This window comes from Phalacrocorax aristotelis, chromosome 1, assembly GCF_949628215.1.
Source record: "Phalacrocorax aristotelis chromosome 1, bGulAri2.1, whole genome shotgun sequence".
NCBI lineage: Eukaryota > Metazoa > Chordata > Aves > Suliformes > Phalacrocoracidae > Phalacrocorax > Phalacrocorax aristotelis.
The window spans coordinates 74,674,028-74,685,923 of NC_134276.1; positions in this window are offsets into that span (position 1 = coordinate 74,674,028).

The following is an 11,896-nucleotide window of genomic DNA, read 5'->3' on the forward strand; positions in this document are numbered from 1 at the left end:
AGGGCGCCATGAGGGGTAGCTGCCCAATGGGAAGAAGCCAGGAGCAGAGGGTGGTCATGGGTCTGGCAGGGGCATGCTCTCCTTGACCAGGGCCCATCTCACAGCACCCAGCAAGGGAGCAGAGAAGGGACAGAGACAGGGACCAGGGCCAGCCCAGAGCCTCATGACTATGCAGCAGGGCCACAGTGATAGGGCAGATCCAAGAAGCCTACCCTTTGAAGGAATGAGAAGTTGCACTAAGAAAGAGTAGCTACTGTTTCTTCCTCTCCATTTTCTTCTTCAGCAAAGAAAATTGGAGAGCTACAGGAGAGAGCATGCAAAGGCTCAAAGGCTGCAGACAGTCTGAAGGAGAAAATACATTTCAGGAGCAGGTGCTGCCAAAACAGTTTAGCTGTTGGCGACTGCCAGCAAGCTGCAAATTTGAAATAGGCAGCAGTAGCCAGCACTGGTAGTGATCCAAATTCCAAACCCCCAGTTTCTCTATGGATTACACAGATAACCTGTTAAGAAGTATTATTCTCAGATGCTGCAGGGCATACTGAAAAATGAATCTGCTATGGGGAGGCAATTTATCAGCAACGCTTTAAGCATGGCTGCACTTCTAATACTTCAGCATATTCTGCAAGCCTGGCTTTTAAATGCCAGCGTTTCTCTTTGGCATTCATGAGGGGCGTTTAACTCAACCAACTCTGATGCTAACCGAATTTATGACAAATGGGAGGGGGGGGGTGTCACAATTTTTTAGTAGTCTGTGAGGCAATTCCAAGAATCTCAAAAGTTAAGTAAGGGGTGACAACTTAAAGTCTTAACCTCATATCCAACCAGGTATCTTACAGATGCAATATAGGGCACTGGCATGACAGAAACATGAACAGAAAGATAAGTCTGAGAAACAACTGGACGATGTGACCATCTCTAAGGAAGGTTATTCTTCAAGCATTGCAGTGATACGATGTTGTAGTCCCAAAGCTTTGGGGGAATAAATGTTGAAGCCTGAAGATTCACTTTCAGACTAGCTGAATTTACGGACGATACAAGAAAAGGAAGCACTATTACAAGAATACCATTGACCACTTCCCAGATGAGGAAACACTTTCCTATACGATGTTGAGGTGGGATTATTTTGATAGAGTTTTCCTTAATCCAGGAGATGTACTGACAGGCTGTCACACGTAATTATGCTTTCGGCCTTGCATATTCCTATAATATACTCTTATGCCACTCACCCCAGTTTTGGAGATTGAAAAGAGTAATTAGTGAGCTCTTCTTAGAGGAAATCATGAAGAAACTGTTTTTCTTCTTCTTTATTTATTTAAAAGTTCCACATGTTTCATTCCAAGAATTTTGACATAACATTAGTCATACCTGCAACTTTTAGAGAAAAAGGTAATTTTCTGACTAAAACCAAAGCATCTACATTGCTTAGAGTTAAAAAAAAAAGTCAGACAGACATAAAAAAGAGCTGATTAACTGCATGAAAAATTGTGACTGGCTCCTGTGTCTGGAGATGTGTTAGAGAGAGGAAGTGAAGGCAAGAAGTAGGCCACTGCAGAGCTTAAAAAATTCAAATTGTCACCAAATTAAGCTTTGTTTTTAAAAGGCACTTGATGGATCCCAACTATTGTAAGCTTGCTGGGTGCTGGGACTTGTCTTTTTTCTTTTGGTCATAAAAAAATTAAACAGGGCAAGTTCAAGAACTCTTATATCTAGTAAATAGTTGGATTCTCATAAGGTATTACAATATAAATAGGACAACTTCTGTGGCCTTTTTGTAGACCCTGATCTCAGTGGACTGGACCCAAAAATAAAAAGCTAAAATTCTCTCCAAAGTTAGGGCATGAGACATAGTACTCAGGGTAGGCAGAGAAGGAACAGCAATAAAAATTTAAGATAAATAATTTCAATTAATAATTTCAACATATTCAATCATATATTAACATAACACTCAAGTTGATAAGATGATTATTATTTTTTCACTGTAATGGAAGTCCTTCCATTATATTTTATTTTTTCATTATTTTAATTATAATGGAGGTACTAAGATTTCCTTTTCAGGTTCTGGCTGAGCATAATACACTGGGGTTATTCATACAGCTTTTGCCATCTAAAAGTCTGGTCGAGGATAGTTACAGTCACTAGCAAGAGAGAGACCTTTTCAGATTATTTTCATTCTCCACATCTCTCATGTTGACTATACAAGGAACCTGGAGAATTATCTTTGAGATAACAGAAAGAGTTCTTCACTAAATAATGTATAACCCTCACACAAACAGTGTATATATTACAGTGCAGCAAAAAGTACTTTTTTCTTGTACTTCTTATTTGCTCATAGATGAAACCTCTTTTTAGTACAGAAGACTCTTCACCAAAAAAAAGTTATTCAGTGTTGATTAGGAATAAAAACAACTATGAACAAATCCTTCCAAACATGACTTCATCATAACTTCCTAACAAGTAACTTCCAATACAGAGTAAATCCACATCACTGGCCATTGCATTCCACCTCAAGTTATATCAAAGACAAAAGTATTTTAAAGCACTGAAAATCCCAGAGGAACAAATGAAAGAAACCAAACAGAATTAAAAGGTAGCTGATAATAATACAATATTTGCTCTCATATTTGGAGAATATTCAGTGAAACCATTCAAGAATCAAGGCAGTTTTATCTCAAAAGATGATGCTCTTCCCTGCAATAGCCCTTCACTAAGATCACTGTAACATGTTAACACATGCAGTTTCCAAGCCTGAGGAAACTCATTCCACAGTGTTGGGTTCAGTTTTGCTACCAGCCATATTTTTTTCTGCCTTGAAAGGCCTTAGGTATCGATAGGTACCTGAAGGCTACAATGTCAGAGAGGAGCTATCTGATTTATGTTAACAAACAGCTTTAAAACACAGATGCTTGGTTCAGTGCCAATGGGAGATGAATTTGAAACACAAGATCTGAGTCCATAAATACATTCAACTTAGATTCTCAAAGAAAACAAAAAAAAAGGAAGAAAAAAAAAAGGCAAGAATTATAAATTATGCATTCCAAAGAAACTCTGAGAATTTTCTTGCCTCATGCAGTGTAGCATGCATATTATGTTTGGCAAGTCTCCCCCCCACCAAGTGGGGAAACTGATCACAAAAACAAAGAATAATGATGCCATTTCAGGTTCCCTTCTTCCTGATTTAACCTGTAATCCTTCTCCAGGTAGGAACACACTCCTGTGCACTGGAAAGGCAACAAAACAAAATCATGTCTCTCAGGGTTCTGAAGGAAACTCCTTTTCCTACATGGCAGATGGCTTCATTCCAGCAACACAGTTTAACTCTACATCATATTTCTTGACAGCAATGATGCACATCTTCCCTCCCAGTCACACAGATGCTAGATTGTCTTCTCTCAGTCACTGTGTTCCCTCTGGCCCGATATAGAGTGACATGTTGGTTACTCCATAGTCTCACAAAGGTGATTTCCTTCCATCTTGCTCCTGACATAACACATTATTGATGAGAAATGCTGTAATATTTGCTGTGCGTGTTCTAAAAATCAGCACCATCCCAAAACTAAATAAATCCTGAACATTGATCACAAAAAAAAAAAAAAAAGGTGGGATTCTGCTCAGTAGCCATATGGTTAATAAGTCTTTGCATGTGCATGAAAATTTCTGGCCATCCAGACATGAGGTTACATAAATAAAACCTCATTCTGTGTTCCCAAAGAAAAAGAAAAGAGAGAAGGAAAAGTGTCAGTGCTGCTGACTTCAAAAAAGTAATTCTTCAGCAAGAGATTATCTGCAGAAAAGGGGAATCCCCATGCTGACATAGCTGCCCACTGTCATCAGCTTCCTTCTATCTTCTTCCCCTCATTAAGGCAGAAGGCTCCAAGCTGCTATACAAAAAGACAGATTAAAAAAGCCCCAGCAGGCCCTTACAAATTAACTCCATTAAAGAAGCAAGACAATACGACTGTCTCCAAAAGCAGAAGAATTGAGGGGAAGGATCTCTGTTACTGGTCCCACCCTGGCAGAGATACCATGGAGCACACATAATTTAGACAGTTAAAGACAGAAGAAAGTTTACAAATGTTTTGTTTCTTCAGGCAGATATAGCGCCTGAAAAATTACTAATTTTCAATCGAAAACACTTGTTAGCATTTTAAAAACCATGAAAAAACAGGCCTTTCATCAAAAAAAAAAAAAAGTAAAGCTTGTCCTTTGCTATGTGTTGGACCAGGCAGTTAAGCAGCTGTCTGATTACAAACTGAAATGGATCAAAACGGTATAGTGCTCTTGAATCAGCAGCGCCTCCAAAAAAGAGAAGCCTGAAACACACATTAGGTGCCTGAAAGTTGGATAAAGTATAGTGCTAACAAAACACAGCTTCTCACACATATCTTTTGAATAAAACAGCCCCAGAAATTGTTGCCAGGATAAACAGCCACTGCACTAGAAAATGTCTTTTTAATACAGTCTGCACAGGCAATTTGCAAAAAGAAATTATCAGTAGAGTGTGACATAGCAGGAAAACTGAAGGATACTCTGACAATATGGAAAGGCAAAGGAAAAAGAAACGTAAGTGGATACTCTAGGCAGCAGAGCAATAAATGAAGTAACAAAAAAGAGAGAAAGACAAGAGATAGACACACTAAAATGACCGTAACCAGATATTGTTCTTAAAAGTTAACGTATAGGTAGCTTTTCCACACCTCAAGAATCAACAAAGAATAATGGTTGTTCCTCTACACAAAAGTAACAACTTTAAAGCCCCAAAAATGGAATCTCATTTGAGTCATGGCACTTAAAAGTAGGTTACAATTGCAAAGAAAAGTTTTAAAAACAAACAAACAAACATCAAAATGTCTATGAGAAGCAGAAGTCCACAGCACATTGTCAAGGAGAAAAAAAAACCATTTTATACTATTTTAAGGTTACACAATGTGAAAGTTAATCAGAATAGTGGAAGAACTAAAGCTACAGGAATTATCTCCTCCAGAAGCATTAGGAAAAAGCGTGGGCTGGAGAGAAAAAATATCATGACACGTGTCAGAGCTGAAAGAACAGATTTTAACTTAAGACAAAAGCATATAGACATATTACATTTTAAAAAGACCATTGATTTAGAAAGGAAGGATGAACTCCATCAACATTCGTTCTTCATTGTATGAGATATGGTTAGAGTCTCAGCTCCGCAGTGTTATTCCAGTTTATATATTAATTTATTTTGGTCAATAACCAAACACTGTAACCTCAGTGGGACAAGCTATGCTGCTACTTGCAACTTTCTTGTTAATGAAGACTAAATACGATGCAGACCATGATCCTATGAAGACCTCATCCCTGAAGAGCTACACATGCAGCACAGGTAGGATCCTGTTGACTAATTCTGCATACAAGTAAATAAATTCCATTACATATAAGGAAGTTGGAGTCAATCCTTAATTTTGATCTCAAAGCTTTATATGTATGACCTAAATCTCCCCAGATTCATAGTGTTTGACAAGTATGAAAAGCCAGAATTCTCTTTTCTCCACCCGGTCTGCTTGAGCATAAAATATTTGTTGGATTGACACATGAAGAAAATTAAATGATCGGTCCTACTCTAAATTGTAAATAAATAGGTACATTTGTTGCCTGATTCTGATGTGGAGCTCTTGAGTATTCTGCTTCACCACCACCATCAGATTTCCAGCTGAAGGAAAGCATGACTGGTCTAACGATATCAATGGAGCTTTTTCAACTTTTGTTGCCAGACCTATATGTTCAAAATTGTGATTAGCACGATATCCATACATACAAATCCTTATGACAACGTATCATTCTTTTTCGCCAAGGATAGTCAGCCTTCTGCCAAATAGGCTAGTAGGAATATTTCTGGCCATAGAATCCTCTTCAATACTGGTATACAGCTATGAACAGATTTGTAATGGGTGCTTGTTGCCATTTTGTTTGTGGTCAAAATGATACTTTTCCACATGCTGATGTTCAAAATTTTCACTCTGAAACATCACTATTCCTTGCAGTTCTGATTTAGCTAATTTCTGGGTACAGACTACAATATGCCAAGTAGACATGAGCAGAAAACATTGTCTAAAACACACAAATTCCATTGTGCCGCTTCTGTGTAGATCATTTGCTCTTGTTGGCCTGCTCTGGAAAGCACTGGGAGGCACTCTGTACAGTACACAGAGCATTTTGGCAAAGAAGCCACCTGCTGTCAATGGATGCAACAAACCTGTGTTTTTCAATATTACAACATAGCCCTACTGTTTTAGCTTACACAATTGAAGACACATCAGAGAAAACAGAAGTGCATTCCTTGTTACCCTCCACTCTGGGTTTACCATTCATTTTATCAGATAGATTCACTAAATTCAGATTCATGCTTTTCACTCTAAGAGGTTTACATGATGAACCAGCTGTCAATAGACTCCTAAAGAGGATTGCAGTTCACATGTTGTTGACATGGGTGAGGAGGTAAAGTTGCTCCTATCACTGCTAGAAAGGTTAGAGACAAAAGAATATTTGAAGCTGCTTTTACTTTTGTATTTTCTAAGCAGCGGAGAAAATGAATTACATAAGACCGCAAAAGTGGGTGGAGAAGTCACTGTGAAATATTTACCTACCCTATTCAAGGAAGTATTGTATTAATCCAGGATTAGATTTCTTGCAAGAAATTCATCAACAGCATAGCGTTTCCTCCTCAAACAGCAAGTGCAATGCCCTGCCAGCATACCAGTTCAATATTACTGCCAGCATGGCCAACCAAGAGAAATGCTTTCGTACTCCACCATTGCCAGAGCTTCACTTCAGGCAAGGGCGTCCTTACAAAAACTCTGCTCAAGGACACCAGGGAGTGAATGACAGATGGACTGTGTCTACTGTCCTTAACAAATAGCATGGAAAAGGGAGTACTTCAGAAAGTGTGAGCAAAACCTTCAGCCTTTCACAGCTGCTTCTGAATGATGTTAATTCACAGACAGTACTGAGTCAGTATCTTCTGCCGCACTTCTGAAAACTGTGAGCTGCTGTAACTGCCAATCTGTTTTCTATCTCACCCTGCCCATAAGAAATAGTAAAACATGTGTAAAGGGAAAAAAAAAAGAAACCCAAGTGCATTAATTCTGAACCTACCCAGTTCTGACAGTCCCAGCTCCAGCTAACTGTGCTGTCCTTCACTTAGCTCTGACCTGCTGTGGACATGGTCTCTGACTTCCACCGGTCCATTAGCACAGTTATTGCAGGTTGCCCCTGCAGACACATTAGTACCTATCAGGCAGAGAATTGCTTGCTTGGTCACTGTCTGTAAGCATTCTGGTGACTCATTCATTAGCTTTTGCTGTGTTTCAGAGAGTAAAACACTTGAGCTCCATAGAAATAGCAGGTTTTTTAAAAAGCCATATGATTTGCCAGACTACACACTGTGACCCTATCTTTTTTTTTAATTCAATGGCTAATTTCTTCCATCTGCATTAATCTATTTTTCCATCAACTACATTCAATTTAGCATGAACTTCAGTTCTTAAATGTATGACTACCACTATCCTGGAGATTTTTGCTGTGACTGAGGAATGATTTCTAGTCCTTCCAACAAGAGCAGACAAACCACTCTGATGCTAATTAATTTTAATGGGAGAGACATTTAAAGTGTTGGGCAGACTGAAACACATCTTTATCACCAAGAAGAACTATGCTCTAAAACACCTGCTCCTAACAGTAAGCCTTGAAAAAAAAAGTAAGGAAGGAAAGGTTTTTTTCTGTACCCCTCGCAGGGTGGGATTGTTTTATTTTCTGAGGGATCATGGCCTTCCATGTCTTTATCTTGTTAACATTTTGTTTTTGTTTGGAAGACCAAACTGTATGTACTCACTAGTCCAAGGCGTTCATGGTAAGCAAGAAGTGCTACTTACTCAGCTGACTCAGTTCAAGGTTTGGGACTGACAGTTTTGTACTCTTGTTAACTGCAGCTTTGGGTTGAGTTACTATTTTTTTATCATAACTGAGGATAGATTTCATCACAGTCCGATTACAACCATGGCATTATCTTGCTTTTATCTAATACACTTTATATGTCACTACACCCTGCTCTCACTGTGTATTTCACACTGTATTTCAGCTTCAGCCCGTGTCCCTCTGTAGCCGCATGGAAGGGTTTCCACTCATCCTTCTCACTATTCCTACTGTCTCTGCATTTTATTGATATCTATTCTTCCAGATGCTTCTTCTTCCACCTGTGTCTGAGAGTCCTCTGCCCTCCCACCACATTCGGCAGCAGCTCTCCAGTAGCCTGGGCAGAATCTGAGGCAATAGTCTTGGGCAAAATCTCAGTATGAACTAAGCTACCCAAGCTCTCACCTCGCTTTCCTGACCATTAGGAAAGACAGTAGCCTGCAAACCCTTACTCTCCTCTTCCTTCAGGCCCTTGTATTTTCAACAAAACTATAGTCACTAGGAGAAGAAACGAGAGGAGGAGATAAACAAAACAATGCTGATAATCAAGAAATTCACTTAGAAAACAGAATGCCTGAGTTACAGTTGCTGTTTTAATAGGTGTTTCATTATTTATTTAGAGTGATAAATTGAAAGAGGAAAGAAAAAATAAGAGCACCGTGGAGCCTGGTGGCCCATACACTTACTCAGGAGTTAGGTGGTGTGTGTTTACTATCCCTCAGAGCAGAGTGGAGATTGTGCATCCACCTCCTACAGGATATTTACAGTAAGGCATTACTTCTTTTTTGATAGGATTGTGAAAACAAGCTGCCCTTGTCCTGGGCTATTTCCTCCTACACTCTGCAAAGTTCATGGGCTCCTGCCCCTACCTTAGGCTCACTGGCGTTCAAGCCTTAAACCTAAATGGTCCAAACTTACTGTCAAACATCAGATTCTTCTCCATTACTTCCTTTCTCAACTATTTTTTGCTACACTTGCAGGTTTTGTCTTGCTCCGTTCTTCAACCACAGGGCTTGGGCCCATGGAAATTTTGCCATGTTATGCAGACCATTTACCACCCAACAGCAACGTCACAGTGGTTGCCTATCCACATGTCTACCTGATGCAGCGATAAAGGTAAGGGCCATAGATTTTTGATGCTCTGTTTTCCTTCTCCCCAGCCACTGTCAACAAAGACTCAGTTGTTTTTCCCCATATAAAGCTTTTGCACACCTGCATGTCAGAAAATTGGGGACAAAACTGAATTCTTATTAATTAGTATAATTTGACCACCTGCTAGTGCAAAGTTCTGATTCTCACAAATTCTTAGTATGTCAGAGCTGCCACCCACACACAGGCACATCAGCCAGGAGTGAAGCACGCAGAACAGTTTTTCAGAGAAAAAGCTTCATTGAGGGATACTGAGTGACTGAGTTATTTGCTTCATCTTACAGTGACAGCTACTCCTCACATCAGCTGTTTAAGCCCTATGCATGCCTTCCTGCTCAACTGTGACTGCCTCTGTGCAACACATTTTGTTTCAAAGTCTGGCTGTCTGGTTGGCTTAACCCTTCAACCTTATAATGTAAAAAAATCATTGCTGACATTAAAAGCCTTCCTCCGTTTAAAGAGAGGTTTACATGAGGAAACAGCTGTCCAGCCCCAAAGAGGATTGAAGCTTGTATGTTACTGGCATCTTTCCACAACTGGCCTAAGAGGTCTAACAAAGATGAACCCCCACATAACCATATGATTAACCATTAGGGAGAGAGCAGCTGCTCACAAAATTTAACAGTTTTTTGCAATGTCACAGTGACTCAGTTGAAACATTTGATCTTTGGCGGTTGGTACACTGAAATTTTTCACTGAGTGCTGTGTTCAGTTTTTAGCCTGACAGTGGGAAAAGTGTGAAGCAGTTAATTAGTACCCCCTAATTCTTTCAACAGGACACTTAGAAACAAAACTTAATAGTGGTGGTTTTTTGTTTTCCAAAATGTCCTGTCAGAATCTAAAAGCATTTGAGTGGCTACATGGGAGTGTGATCATTTTAGCCTGCGGATGACAGAACAGAAATTGGAGTACACGACCAATCTGAGATACTGTGAATGATCATAAGAGATAAGCACTGAGATGATGAATAGTACACAGCAGCAGAGCAATTGAATAACTCTGAACACAGGGAAATTTATCATGAGTGAGGTCTGTGTCTGTATGTTTCATTAAAAGCAAAAACTAAGTTAAAATCAGTCTTTTGCTGAGCATACATCTTTTGCTCACATGAAGCCAAACACCAAGTTATGCCATATAACCACATTTTTGTCTTCCTTCCACTTCCACTCCAAGGTTTTTTTTTCCAGGAAATGGGAAACAGTGAGTTAGAAGGGGGCAGAAGAAGTTTCTAATAACTTATTTGCCTATTTGCATAATGTTGCCTTTCTGTTATATATACTACCATTCAAGCTAAAGGTTTGCTAGAGCTGATTATTGCTTCTTTTGAGTTTTTGAGGTTTTCCATGGTATTTTGTGATGTAGTAGGGGCAACAGCAGGGAGCTGTAATCTGAGCTAAGACAGTCTCAGCAGTCCTATGGCCGTACACAGTTTGCTCATGACAAGCTGCATTGCGGCCACATGACTCCATGTTAGCAGCAAATGCTTGAGAGAATATATTCAAAACAAAATGAACCAAATTAAATCAATTAGTAAGGCTGTGACTTTAAAACTTCTTTAATAATATTTGTTCACTGCAATGTCATAGCATTTAAAGATCCTCACGGGGAATCAAAATTCAGAACCATTCACTACAGATAAGAAATGGAAAGAGACCCAGAAGCGTCAACATTCAGGCAGCAAGTACGTTCACCAGAAGCCACATGAGAATGATGAATGTGGCAGTTTGCTGTGAAGTCATTGCGACAGTGTGCTCCCAGCCCCCTCCTCTCCTTGACCCTGCTCACGCAATAAGTGGCGGTTGTAATGGATGCATCTGGTCATGATGGCTGCATCTGTCTCAAAGTGGATTAGGAGAAAGATAACAACACAATATCCAAGGGCTATTGTGCAACATGCCCATCCAATCACAGTGAAGAAATTAAAATCTGTGGTCGGTATGCAAATATGATGATGAGTTGGCCATAAGTAGTGAGCAGACCAAGAGCCCTTTGAGCCCTCCTGCACGGCAGCAGCCAGCACACCAGGATGTCCCCTTGAGTAGGGATGCCTCTCAAAGTTACTTCTCAAAGTTAAGAGATTCTTTGCCACAACAGATCCTCGATAAGTGACTAATAGCGTGCTAAACTTTGAAATCTTATCTAAGTGATAGAAATCATTGATTGTACATATATAATCCTTTAGACATAAACTGTTGACCAAGTCTGGGACTAGGATTGGATCCAGCAGCACTTAGACTTCTCTCTGAGGAGGAGTTTAGAAAGCAAAGGGAGTCCTTTGAATCTCGTGACTCAATGGGAGGGTGTCCCTGACAGTTTTGTCTGACCCTGTCCTCTATGTAGTAAAAAAGTCAAGTGTACCTTGCCATCAAATATTGTTAAACCACTGTTGCATGCACCATTGAACCTTGTTAAGTCACAGTTTTATATCAATAAAGTATATTTTTGTTTCTCTCTTACAAGTGAAGTGCGCTCTTACTCCATCCACGACAGTCATCTATCTGTCCTGGACTCTTCTCTAATGTTTGCATTATTGACATGAAAAATTAGAATGGTTCCTACACAAACATGTAATTATGATGTGAAAATGACCATTGTTCCCTGTTTGACTGTTGAACAGAAGATGATCCTATTATATTCTAATAGCCAAAGATAAAAATTAGTCTTAGGACACACAAAAGATGTGTTTTGAATTTTTTTTTAGTTCTTTTTTTCCTCAGTCTTTTTCCCCTGTCTGAAGAAGCTTTTAAATTGTCACATAAATTTTACTTATTTAGACAGTAACCATGTCTTCTTGACATCTAATTCTAAGTCT